The sequence below is a fragment of the Mus caroli genome, chromosome 18, assembly GCF_900094665.2.
Source record: "Mus caroli chromosome 18, CAROLI_EIJ_v1.1, whole genome shotgun sequence".
NCBI lineage: Eukaryota > Metazoa > Chordata > Mammalia > Rodentia > Muridae > Mus > Mus caroli.
Genome location: NC_034587.1, coordinates 53,723,801 through 53,735,508, shown reverse-complemented (window position 1 = coordinate 53,735,508; position 11,708 = coordinate 53,723,801).

Here is an 11,708-nt window from a genome sequence, read left to right as displayed (position 1 = left end):
GGGTATGGGGGACTTTTGGGATAGCATTGAAAATGTAAACGAGGAAAATACCTAATAAAAAAAATAAATTAAAAACAAAACAAAAACAAAACAAAAACAAAAAAATTAACAAAAAAAAGAGTTGCCTTGCACATGGTGTCGATTCACAGCAGTAATGCCCCTACTAAGACAGTACCTTAAGCTAGGAACCATATGAACAAATCACAGAACCATTCAGAGGCAACGGAAAATGAAGCATGAGCATCCCCCTGACAAAACTGACCCAGGCCTAGGAGGAGACTGAGACTGAGAAATTAAAGAGGAGGGGTCAAGCCATTGGCTGATATAACAGTTGGAGAAAGAATGGGCTCTTGTTCCAAGGACATTTGTGTGAAAATCATACAAAAGTGGCCTCTTGCCAAAACTAGTTACATAACAAATTACATGACAATCATGCTAATTATTTACTTAATTACTCCCCACATAGCCAGTGGAAGCCATTTTAACTAATTCATTCCAGATAGCCATACCAGAGCCATGTTATTTAAACCTCTATCTGACCCTTGTGGCCCTTATTCCGTCCATTTCCACAGCAGTAGGAAAAAGCCCATGGCATACCTGAGACTCCCCTGTTTGAGCCTGTGATGCCAGCCCTCAAAAGTGACTGCTTACATTCTCACCTGAGACTGTTGTCATTAGTTCTGCTAACAACTGTCATTTGAAAATGAGTTGCAATCATTGTTCCCTGATGGGCTCAGGTAGGCACATCTCACTGTGTGCTGTTCTAAATGGTGCAGTCTGCTTGGTAAACTCCTGTTTGTTAGGCGTCTTTGGGGACATTGTTCTCAAATTCGACAAGCAGCAGGCAGTGTGCCATTGCAACACACTTTCCAAAGCCCACAGAGGAAACCTTACCAGATAGATCCCTAGGAGGCATATACAGCATTCACTGGAAGAAACTATTTCCATCTTGTTAAGGGAGCTGGCTGCTGCTCCTCCTAGAGAAAAACACAGGTGAGGTCTTCCATGACTGGGAGAAACAGCAGTCTCTGTCTCCCTTGTCCTGGAGACTTCACCATTTCAGATCTTCCCTACTAAACCGTCAGAAGGGAGAGTTCAGATGTGGGATACATTCAGCCTATGCTTTTCAGAGTCTGCACCTTTATTAGAAACAAAACAAAATGACTCTTGAAAACACCTGTTGATAAGGACTGAGCCAAATTACAGAGTGGGCGGTAGATGGGAGGTGTTGGCGGGGCAGTAAATCCAAGTTGCTCACACCAAAGGAAGTGTTTCTAGGGAAGCGATCTGATTAAGTGGTAAATACTTAGTCATTTAGGAAAGGCCGTAAAAGACCAGTTCATCAACAAGGGAAGGTCTGTTTTCAAAGGGCACACAGAATGGTAGGATACTATTTTCATCTTCAGCCCATCCTTGATGCATAATGCATGGTCCTTAGTTTAAAAAATGTAGGGGTTTCTGTAACCAAATGTTTGTCAGCAAGGTGTTCAACAGCTACAGTTGCAGGGTGTCATTTGAACGAAAAGGTTTGAACACAGTGATTATAAATTACAAAGTCAGCCAGCTCCAGTCCCCTCGAAGGCTGAGATGATGAGTTACACATCTGGGCTTTTTCACCTGCTCCCCAGTGTCAGTGCGTTTTATAATTCTACTGCACCTTCTTGTCATATCTGTCTCTGCCTACATCCCACATCTCACTCCCATATGTTAGTAACCTTTCTTCCTCGCTGCTCTCTCACCCTGCCTGCGAACCAGCTCCAATAAAGAAAAGGAAATCAAATTCTGGGGTTCAGGATGTCATCCAGACCTCACCTACTGTTCCCTTTGCGTGTCTTAAATGCTATTTCCTCCAGGTAATTTGCCCTTGCATGAAAGCCCCACCCCCCACTTTTGCGTCTTTGAGCATGACTGACTCTAGCAATCTACCTTACCAAGTCACCTGACTCAGCTCCAATGCTATTTCCTTCACAACATTTTTCACTACTTTCTTCTAGTCCATAGTAAGCACCTCTTCCTTCAGGAGTCTGTCTCTGTCTCTCTCTGTCTCTGTCTCTGTCTCTCTCTCTGTCTCTGTCTGTCTCTCTCTGTCTCTGTCTCTCTCTGTCTCTCTGTCTGTCTCTCTTTATCTCTGTCTCTCTCTGTCTGTTTCTCTTTGTCTCTGTCTCCATCTCTCTCTCTTGCTCTATATCTCTCGATCTTTACCTCTCCCTCCCTCCTCCCTTCCCCCTCCTCCCTCTCTCACTGAAATATATTCCAAAATGACATGATTTAAATATTATATTTAGTAGCTTTTAGTATAATCAACACATTTGAAGATTTTTTTTCACCACTTCTCAAAGAAAACCATGTCCATTAGGTGCCAGTCCACATTCCTCCTTCCTCTTTCCAGCTGATGCAACCATACATTTGCTTATTCTGGGCATTCCATAGAAACGGAATGATAAAATATGTACCCCTTGTCTCTTTTATTACACTCCTCGTGGCTGTCTTTGACTTAGCATAATGTCTTCCAGGCCCATCTGTGTTATAGTGTATATGCATACTCCATTCCACCTGATTATGGCTCTTGGTGGTGATCATCTGTGTTTGGGATCAAACCTTACAGACATGTGTAACCCTACCATGGAGCTATATCTAAAGCCCCTACTTTATTGTATTTATATATGCATTACTAAATGATGGGTGTGTAAGCAGTTATGAAGAGTGCCTACCTAACACTTCATTGTTACTTCTTATTATCACTTAGTATGTGTGGCCTAGTATTCTAGAGTATTTTGTTTCTTTGTTTGTTTGTTTGTTTGTTTAATTTGGTTTTACCTATAATTATTTTTCATTCTATAATCTCCACATAGCAAGAATTTAATAAATGTTTGACAAGAGGATGCATGAGCAAGTATTATTGGTTCGCCCCATGTGGGTTAGGAAGAAACACAAGGTACTAAGAGTAAAAACATTAAAATGAACCAAATAAGAACTGAACAGTGGATCAGTAAATTATAATATCAAAGACCAATGATTCTCAAATAAACCTTAATCTCTACATGACTTCCTAGGACAATATGTGGTTGTTATAGTTACTTTATACATATGGTCCTTTTGCTGGTAATACTCATGACCTGGTTGGTTAGAGGCCTAGAAGACCCCAGACATCCTTCTCTAAATGGACCCATGGTGTTTTGTGATTGTACTTAGCTTATGATTGAATTCTAGAGTTCTTGATTCTGGCTGAGCATCAGACCTCTCCCAACTCCTAACCAAGAGCTTTTTCAAGGTACAGATAATCTAGCTTCCATCCATCACTTACGAGTCTAGAGGCTGAGTAAGGGTGAGGTATTCATATGCTCTTCAAAATGTAGACACATTTCTGGTTTGACAATGGCTATTTCAGAACCAGCCTTCAGGTGAGAAACATCATGTTACATGGAGTGCAAGCCCCGTAGTCCTAGCAGCACTTAATTTCTCCTGTGAGTCTGCTACCACCAAGGCTACTTCACATTCTTTTTATTTGGAAAGAGTCTGTAGTCATCTTTTATTAGCTAGAGTTACATGCCGGGTGACCCTGTACAAATCACATAATCCTTTTGTGTCTTAAATTTCCTCACATGTAACCTGTAGGTGGTAATGCCTGCCCAACCCTAAAGGGGTACTGTGGAGACTAATGAGGGCCTATAAAGCAGTCACCAAACACAAAATGTTCCATGCATGCTTATTAGACAGGTATGAAGTCCTAGTCACAGCCTTTTAAAATGAGGCAAATACCAAAAGAAACACTTAAGCAGGCCTCCCTGCAACCTTTATCATCATTTGAAACCTCCTTTCCCAACATCAACCTATTCCTTCTCACTGCCAAAACAAGGAGACACAAACTATGGTCACAGGAAGACAGTGCAGTAAAAAAAAAGTGCAGAAAGAAGCCCTGCAATCTGTTTGCTGACTGTCTCTTATCCACTTAAGATGCAACTAGAGATTATGCCTATAAATGCTCTCATTGGGAAAAAAAGAAGACTGTTTGTAGACATTATTTACGCATGCTCACAGAGATTATTCAGCTGAAAGCACTGAGCCCTGGTTGGTGTAAGCTTGAAGTTGTATTCTTCTTCACTGATCTCCTCTGCCTAGCAACATTTAACCTCATTTCTCCCATGTGACACAAAGAATATGTGGTCAAAGGTACCTTCACTTGTATTTCACGATGAGACTGGGCAAGAACGAGGAGGCAGGACTCCATCACTTGGGAATCTGGGTAGGTTTTATAAATATGTGGGCCCACAACTCCCAGCTCATTTGTGGGTGTGTGTTCAGCTTCTTGGAAAAAGGAGACAGAAAACAAGCCTGGATTTTAAAATATTTCTACATTTTTGCTTTGAAAAGGTCAAAGTTTAAAGGGTCAGGTCCACTTTACAACTATTTGCATGTAGTCCACAATTGCATGATTCCTGTGACTGTCCACTCTAGCTAATGTCAGCCCTGAACCTTAAGAAGAAAGCCCTTTCTGGGCCACTTGATCTTGATCCCACTTGGGAATTTAGATTGGATTTCTGAGGGCCATTTATTTGCCTAATTTGAAGATTTGTAGAAGATCCTAATATCTGTGGGCAACACCACCAGCCTTTGCTGTGGAGGTTACCTGAAGTTTCTGTATTTCAGCAGCTCACTCATAAGAATACCAGCTTCCTACAGAGACACCCCCCCCCCCAGGATTTGGTTGGCTGATGTGCCAGTTTTATGGAGACTCTTAGACTAACCTTTAACAACAAGCAAGTTGAAATGTACAGCTTTTAGACCCTGGTCAGTTTTCAGAAATTCCAGGGAAACAGAGCCCTGATGTAGTGAGCCTTGTTGGTAAGGGGAATTATCTGCAGCCACTGTTTTAAAATAAAGTGAATTCAAGTATGTTTCTACCTCAGTAATCTTAAAGGATTTCAGTACTTTTTGTTCAACATTTTAGGAGAAGAAAGAGCCACATAGACTTTATTGCAATAGTCAGAAGATATTAATGCTAATCTATGCCTTCAATGGGATTCACTTATGTATCTTTAACACTTTCTTCCACTAATATGCAAAATCCCCTGAAGTGTGTATTGTAGATTTTTCCCTTTGTAAAGAGATGCAAATGATTATAATAGGTTACATGATTCCCTCTGAGTCTCTCAAATTTCTGTTTTTCTAATATCTCAAAGTAAGAGTTCTCTGCTTTGCAGATCTACAAGCCCAAGCATCATGTATTCATTCCATCACCTTCCTTGGTGACACGTAAGCCGCCAGTGTCCTACCGCACTGCTCTTCTTGAAATTGGAAGACAGGGTCATGCCACTTTTAAGACTGGATAGCATTCAGGTACAAGTTTATGGCCTAATGCATGCTCTTCACATCTCTTAAGGGGAAACGGAAATTCCTAGGTGAACTTTAATCATCTTTGTGCACTAACTTTGCTTTCTCTCTTTTAACTTCTCTAAAAGAAACATGGAGAAACTCTTAACTGTTCTTGATGACGTGGATCATATGATCTGAGCTGAAGCAAACACATCACTAGATGATAAAAAGGCAAGGAGAGGGCTGCATTCGGATAGTTTCCTAGTTGTCTGGCCCATTATTTATGCCTGTTTGTTCTAGAGGCTTTTTTCACTGGTTATTGGTAGGATTTTTTTTTAACTCTTTCCCTAAATCAGATCAGTGAAAAGCATCCTGTTTGACAGATGTAATTTTTGTGTATGTGTTTTAATTTTTATGTTATCTAAATAACCTTGGAGCTTCTCTTCCTTGTAGGAAGATTTAAATAAACAATATTTCATTCAAAAATATTTGTGGGCTAATGATAATATTCCTCTTATTTAATTTGAATTATTAAACAGTAAAAATGCTGAAGAAGACCCTAGATCTCAAGATCTGGGGTGGAGGAGAGGGGGTGGGAGGGGACAGAGACAGACACAGAGAGAGAGAGAGAGAGAGAGAGAGAGAGATTGAGAGAGAGAGAGATTTGAGGGGTAAAGCTTTAAACAGAGATGGGCAGAGGTTAAATGGATTCGACTGCAGTGCTAAGAAGAGGGACTATGGTGCAAGTGAAATGACCAGTGTTTTAAGAAAGATTCTGAAGTAGTAGAAAGACTAGGCTGAGACCAGAATGTATGCACTATCCACAAGAAGAATGTCATTGTAATTGTAGAGTGTGTGTGGGGGGGGGGGGGGGTAAGTGTGTGTGGGGGGGGGGGGGATGAAAATTCTCTTTCTTTTTACCCTAGAGCTGGATGTAGACATAAAATACCTAGAATATTAAAGCATTATTTTATTTCTGGAAAGATACTCGGCTAGGGGAGGGGGTGTGCCATTCCTTGGGCATCCTAAATGCACGCACACTCCAGAATCTGCACCTGTCCTTTCCAAGTGAGAGGTCAGAGGTCTTGCTTTCGAGTCCCATGTCTCATAGTTATTAGGTACATGATCTCGTGGAGGTCCCTTCCAACACCTGTAACCCCTGCTTCAGAGGATCCTGTGCTCTCTTCAGGCCTCTGTAGGCACCTGTGAACACATGTGCATGTGCACACGTACATGTATACACACACACAATAAAACTACATATCTTTTTAGATTGACGTGAAGTTTAGAAAGTTAATATGCAATAACATATTTGTGGAATAAGCATATAACCACTATTAGAATAATGAGAAAACAAGAGAAATCAGAGATAGTCTAGTCCAGCCCCTGAGGCCCATCCATGGGCTTGAAATTCATATATTTTATATGGGCATTTAAATTACTTGGAAAGCCTGTTCCTTTTCTACTCTCTGGTCCTTTCCCAATAACTTCTCTGCTACAGTTGGAACAGTCTCCTATACTGTGTTAAATTATTTCCCCACCTTCATGTCTCTGTGCTATTCCCACAACCCACGGCCCCTTTTGTCAAAACTGACCCAAGCTTCAGTGGCTTCGAATCCCTCTGTCTCCAGGAATCTTAGCAAACTCTCACTTCCTCCTCCTCCTTTATATTTTGGTCCTTTCTCACTGGGGCAGCTTTGATTGACAGATCACTGCCTAGTCCAGCAGAACTCAAGTTGCTGCAAGAGAGTGGCCACACATAAGGTACCCATGATTGTGCACTGCCACCACACAGATGTTGATGCCTTGCCAAAAGTAGTATTGAATAGGCATCTGATTGAATGCACAATTTCACACCCTGTCCCTATTGTGCTTTTGGACAAAACCCCTTGCCTCTTTCAGTCTCAGATGCCTCGGCTATGAACAGAGGATAACAGCACAGGCATACTCCCCAGGTGTGCAGGAAGAATAAACCAATGACTGAAAAAGCAATTTAAAATTGTAAAATGAGATGCTATATATAAATGTTACATAATCAAAATCATTTCCTTCTGTATTATGTTTTATTTGGCTTTATATCTTCAAATCCTTTGTGGGTTTCAGGATTTCACAGATGCAATACCATTCACATTAGTACCTAGATTCTCCTGGGTAATAAAACGCTGTGTGCATTATAGATCACAGCTATTTTTCTTTGGCACACTTACATGTGAATCTGTCATAATTTGGGGTATTCATAGTAGCTAATGATAAAATTCATTTCTAAGGGATAATCCATTTTTTTTTCTGTCTTTGCCTGGCCAGTTATTATTCTAATACTTTTGCCTCCAGGGAACTAGCTCCCATTAAATCTAAAATCTGGGTGATGAACATAGGTTTTTAGAAGCCTAAATTTTCTAGGAGCTTTACAATGAGACCTGGAAATATGGCTTGGATTTTAAAGCTCTGTTTGTTTCCTGTGTCCTTCTCTATCTTCCTTTTGATTTGAGTGTTATGAGTCACTCATTGCAATGTGATGTCCTAGGAATTGGGAAAGATATGGGTTAGGTCTTTCACATGAAAGCGAAGCAGTACGAGTTTAAGACGCTATTTTTTTTCCTTAATATATTCAAAAAGTTACCAATAGCAAAATAAATTTTCCTGTATTACCTCTAGTGCCTATAAAGAACTTTGGACCTTCAAGTCTATAACCTACTATTATTCCTAGAACAGTTTTCCAACTTAGAACTTCTGAGGAAGGGGAGTCCTTACATGTTAGAAAGTAGAGCACTGCATTCCATAAGTACTTAGTATTATCACTAGAGGGACTTCCATACACCTGGTGCTGTGCTAGCTCTTGTTCAAGCTTCAAAACAAGCTAATGGGGCAAACCTCATTACCTCAGTACTCCCGGTCTCGGCAATTGGATTGCCAAAGAATAGGACTCTTTCACGTAGCCTGAAATTCTTCCTGGTTTAATTCTATCTGTGAGAGTTAATTGTATGTGTCAATTTCACCAAGCCACAGTACAGCCTGATTAAACATTATTTCTTGATCTTTCTATGGTGGTGTCCCGAGTACTCTGACACAAGCTACAGTTAGTTATCTCCGATGAGGAACCTCAGTAGAGAAAATGCTTTCATCCAGTTGTCTATAAGCAAGGCATTAGTAAGGCATCTTCTTGACTAATGATTGATGTAGGAGGCAAAGCCCACCTGTGGATAGTGCCACCCCTGGGCAAGAGATCCTGAGTTGTATAAGAAGCAGGCTAAGCAAGCTTCAGGGACAAGCCAGTGAGCAGTTCCTGACTCCAGATACCTCCCTTGAGGTCCTGCCCTGATTTTCCTGCATGATGACCTAAAACTGTAAGCTGAAATAAAGTGGTTTCTAGATAAGGGTAACATTTGAGTAGGTAGACTCAGTAAACCGCCCTCTCTCACATGAGCATCATCCAATCTGTGCAAGCTTGAAGGCACAAAAAGAATTTCATTGTTGCTTCCTGCCTGCTTGAGCTGGAACAGTATGCATTTCTTGACTTTAGACTGGGCCCTATTATGCACCTGATTTTTTAAGTCTCTGGGCAGGGAGAAAAGTTAAATCACTGATTTTCTGACAGACAACAGATCATAGGACTTCTTGGCCTCCATATCTGAGTTGATTCCCAATAGTGAGTGTCTGTGTGTGCACATATAGATCCCATTGCTTCTACTGCTTGAGAGTTCTACAGTGGAGTCGGTTCCCCATCCCATGCCCATATCCAACACATGATCTTCCCTCTCTCAATGGCCGCCTAGTCTCTCGCTGTTGTTCATTATGAGGGATTTTTGGTTTGGGTGCTTTGGTTTGGTTTAGTTTGGTTTGGTTTGGTTTGGTTTGGTTTGGTTGTTTTGAGACAGAATCTCACTATGTAGTCCCTAGCTGTCCTGGAACTCACTATGTAGACAAAGCTGGCTTCAAATTCAGGGAGCCACCTGTTTCTGTCACTCCAGTGCTGGGATTATTGGCATGCATCGCTGTGTCCAGCTTCAGTAGGAAGTTTTAAAGCCAGGAGCGTATGTTTGCTCTGAATTTCCCTTAGTCGATTCCTGGCCAGCTTCTGGAGTTTTACACCAGATCATCATTTTTCTAGATCATTAGAGTCCTCCATCAGGCTTGTCCTTAGTGGTATAAATTTTTTAAGAAATTGAACATAGTTTTTCTTCTGAGAATGTATGTTGAAATCCCAAGTTTCTGTGGAACAAAAACTGTTCTTCCCTACCCATTTCTGTTAGCACATTTTATCGTGGTTGGATCGGTACCAATCTAACCCTCAAATGGAGAAGTTGCTTTGGCATCCAAGTAGAAGAAGAGTGCATTGTTCAGTGGGTGGTGACACACGGGCTGAAGATGCTGTGCCACCAAAATCTCGTAGGAAGTTCTCTCCTAGTCGATGTGTCCAGACTAACACCACACTTCAGTTTGCCAGAAACACCTCCACGACATTTTGTAGTCTGTGCAGAAATTAATACTTCAGACTGCTTCATTAGTTACCTCTCTCATCTGTGTGAAATTGGTCAGAAATATTGCTTCATTGTCATACATGGGAAATGATTAATGAAGTTAATGACTTGTTCAAGGTTTCAGAATGATTTCCAAGCAAAGCTGCTAATAGTCTATAGCTTCTGGCAGGGATTTAGAAATTTTGCATTTCTGTGCAAGATCTTTTTGGTGGCCCTTAAAAAAAATGTGGACAATTTTCAAAGTAAATCTATGTTGAAAGAGATGGCCGGAATGGAAGCACATTTTCCAACTCTAGATCTGCTTCAACTCTTTCCATTTTAATTATGTATTATCTCCTTTTGAAAGTGTGTGTGCATGTGTGTGTGCGTGTGTGTGTGTATGAGAGAGAGAGAGAGAGAGAGGGAGGCCATTTTACATGTGCCAACTTTGTGCAATAGATCCTCTCCTTCCTCGTTTCTGGGAATCAAACTCAAGTTATTAGGCTGTCATCAAGGACTTTTACCTGATGAGCCCTCCCACCAGTCCTTGTAGTGTGAGTTTTAGTTGGCTTTTCTCTTGCAGTAATAAATACTGTGGTGTAGCAGTGGTAATGCATGCCTTTAGTTCCAGCACTCAGGAGGCCAGTCTGATCTACAGAGGGAGTTCCAGGACAACGAAGGCTACAAAAAGAAACCCTGTCTCAAAACACAAAGAAACAAAGAAGCAAGCAAACACACAAAAGAGCTATGACCTAAAGCAACCTAGGAAGGAGTTTATTTGGCTGATGTATCTTAAGTCACAGTCCATTGAGTAGAGGCTAGCCAGGACCTGAAGCAGAGACCACAGATGAACACTGATCTGTTTCCCATGGCTTGTTCAGTCTGTGCTCTTACACACCCCAGGACCACTTGTCAAGACCTGGCACTGCCCACAGTGGCTTGAGCCCTTCCACACCAATTATCAATAAAGACATTGCCACAGGCCAAGCTGATGAAAGCAGTTTCTCAATTGATGTCCCCTCTTCTCAGATGACTCTAGCTTATGTTGAAAAAAACAAAACAAAACAAAAAAAACAACAAAAAAAAAAACCCTAACCAACACAGTATGCATTCTCTTTAGCATCTTTTTAAATGCTTGGCAATCAAAGGAGGATGGTAAAGGGCCTTTCCCCTTATTTCCATTTATAGGACAAGAGTCCAATGAGAACTAAATAGATAGAAATTGCATATGTAGGAAATTGTCCAGAGCGCACTATTTCCCCATTTCACCCTCACATCCTTCCCTTTTTCAGCAGTCAGTACCACGATAAATGCAAAGCATTTGCAGTGCATAGTAACCATTGTCATGGGGTCCCCCTTGAGCAGCTAAACACAGTAAGACAATTCTGCCAGCTGTTTTACAGCCAAGGAAGAAAGGGTAAACAGAGGTTAAGTGGCTGCCAGAAGCATTCGCCATGACAGCTGTTCAGATTGGAACTCATGACTCTTAGCAGTCATAGCCTATTGAAAGTATAGCTTGTCAGAGAGGGATGGTGGTCCCTAAAAACAAATTTGCTTAACATCCACTAAGAGAAAATTCTGCATCGTGGTTCTGATTCTTTCCATTCTTTTCAAAATATGTTTTTTAGAATCTTATGCATGAGCACTGTATTTACATCATTCCCACCCCTCTGCCAGCTCCTTCTGTGCCCTCCCCAGTGCCTGCCTTAGTGATTGTGTGTGTGTCCTATTGAGTCCATTTGCGTTGCTCATATGTGTATATATGTGTATACGTTTATGGCTGATTGCTTAGCCTTGGATAACCTATAAAGAGACCTAGCCCTGAAGAAGATTGACCCTCCCTTCTCCCAGCAGCCACTAATTGTGATTCTCCATCTAAGGCTAGGGCCTTATGAGATTCCTCCCTCCACATTTGTATGTCAGTTGGTATTGTTATTG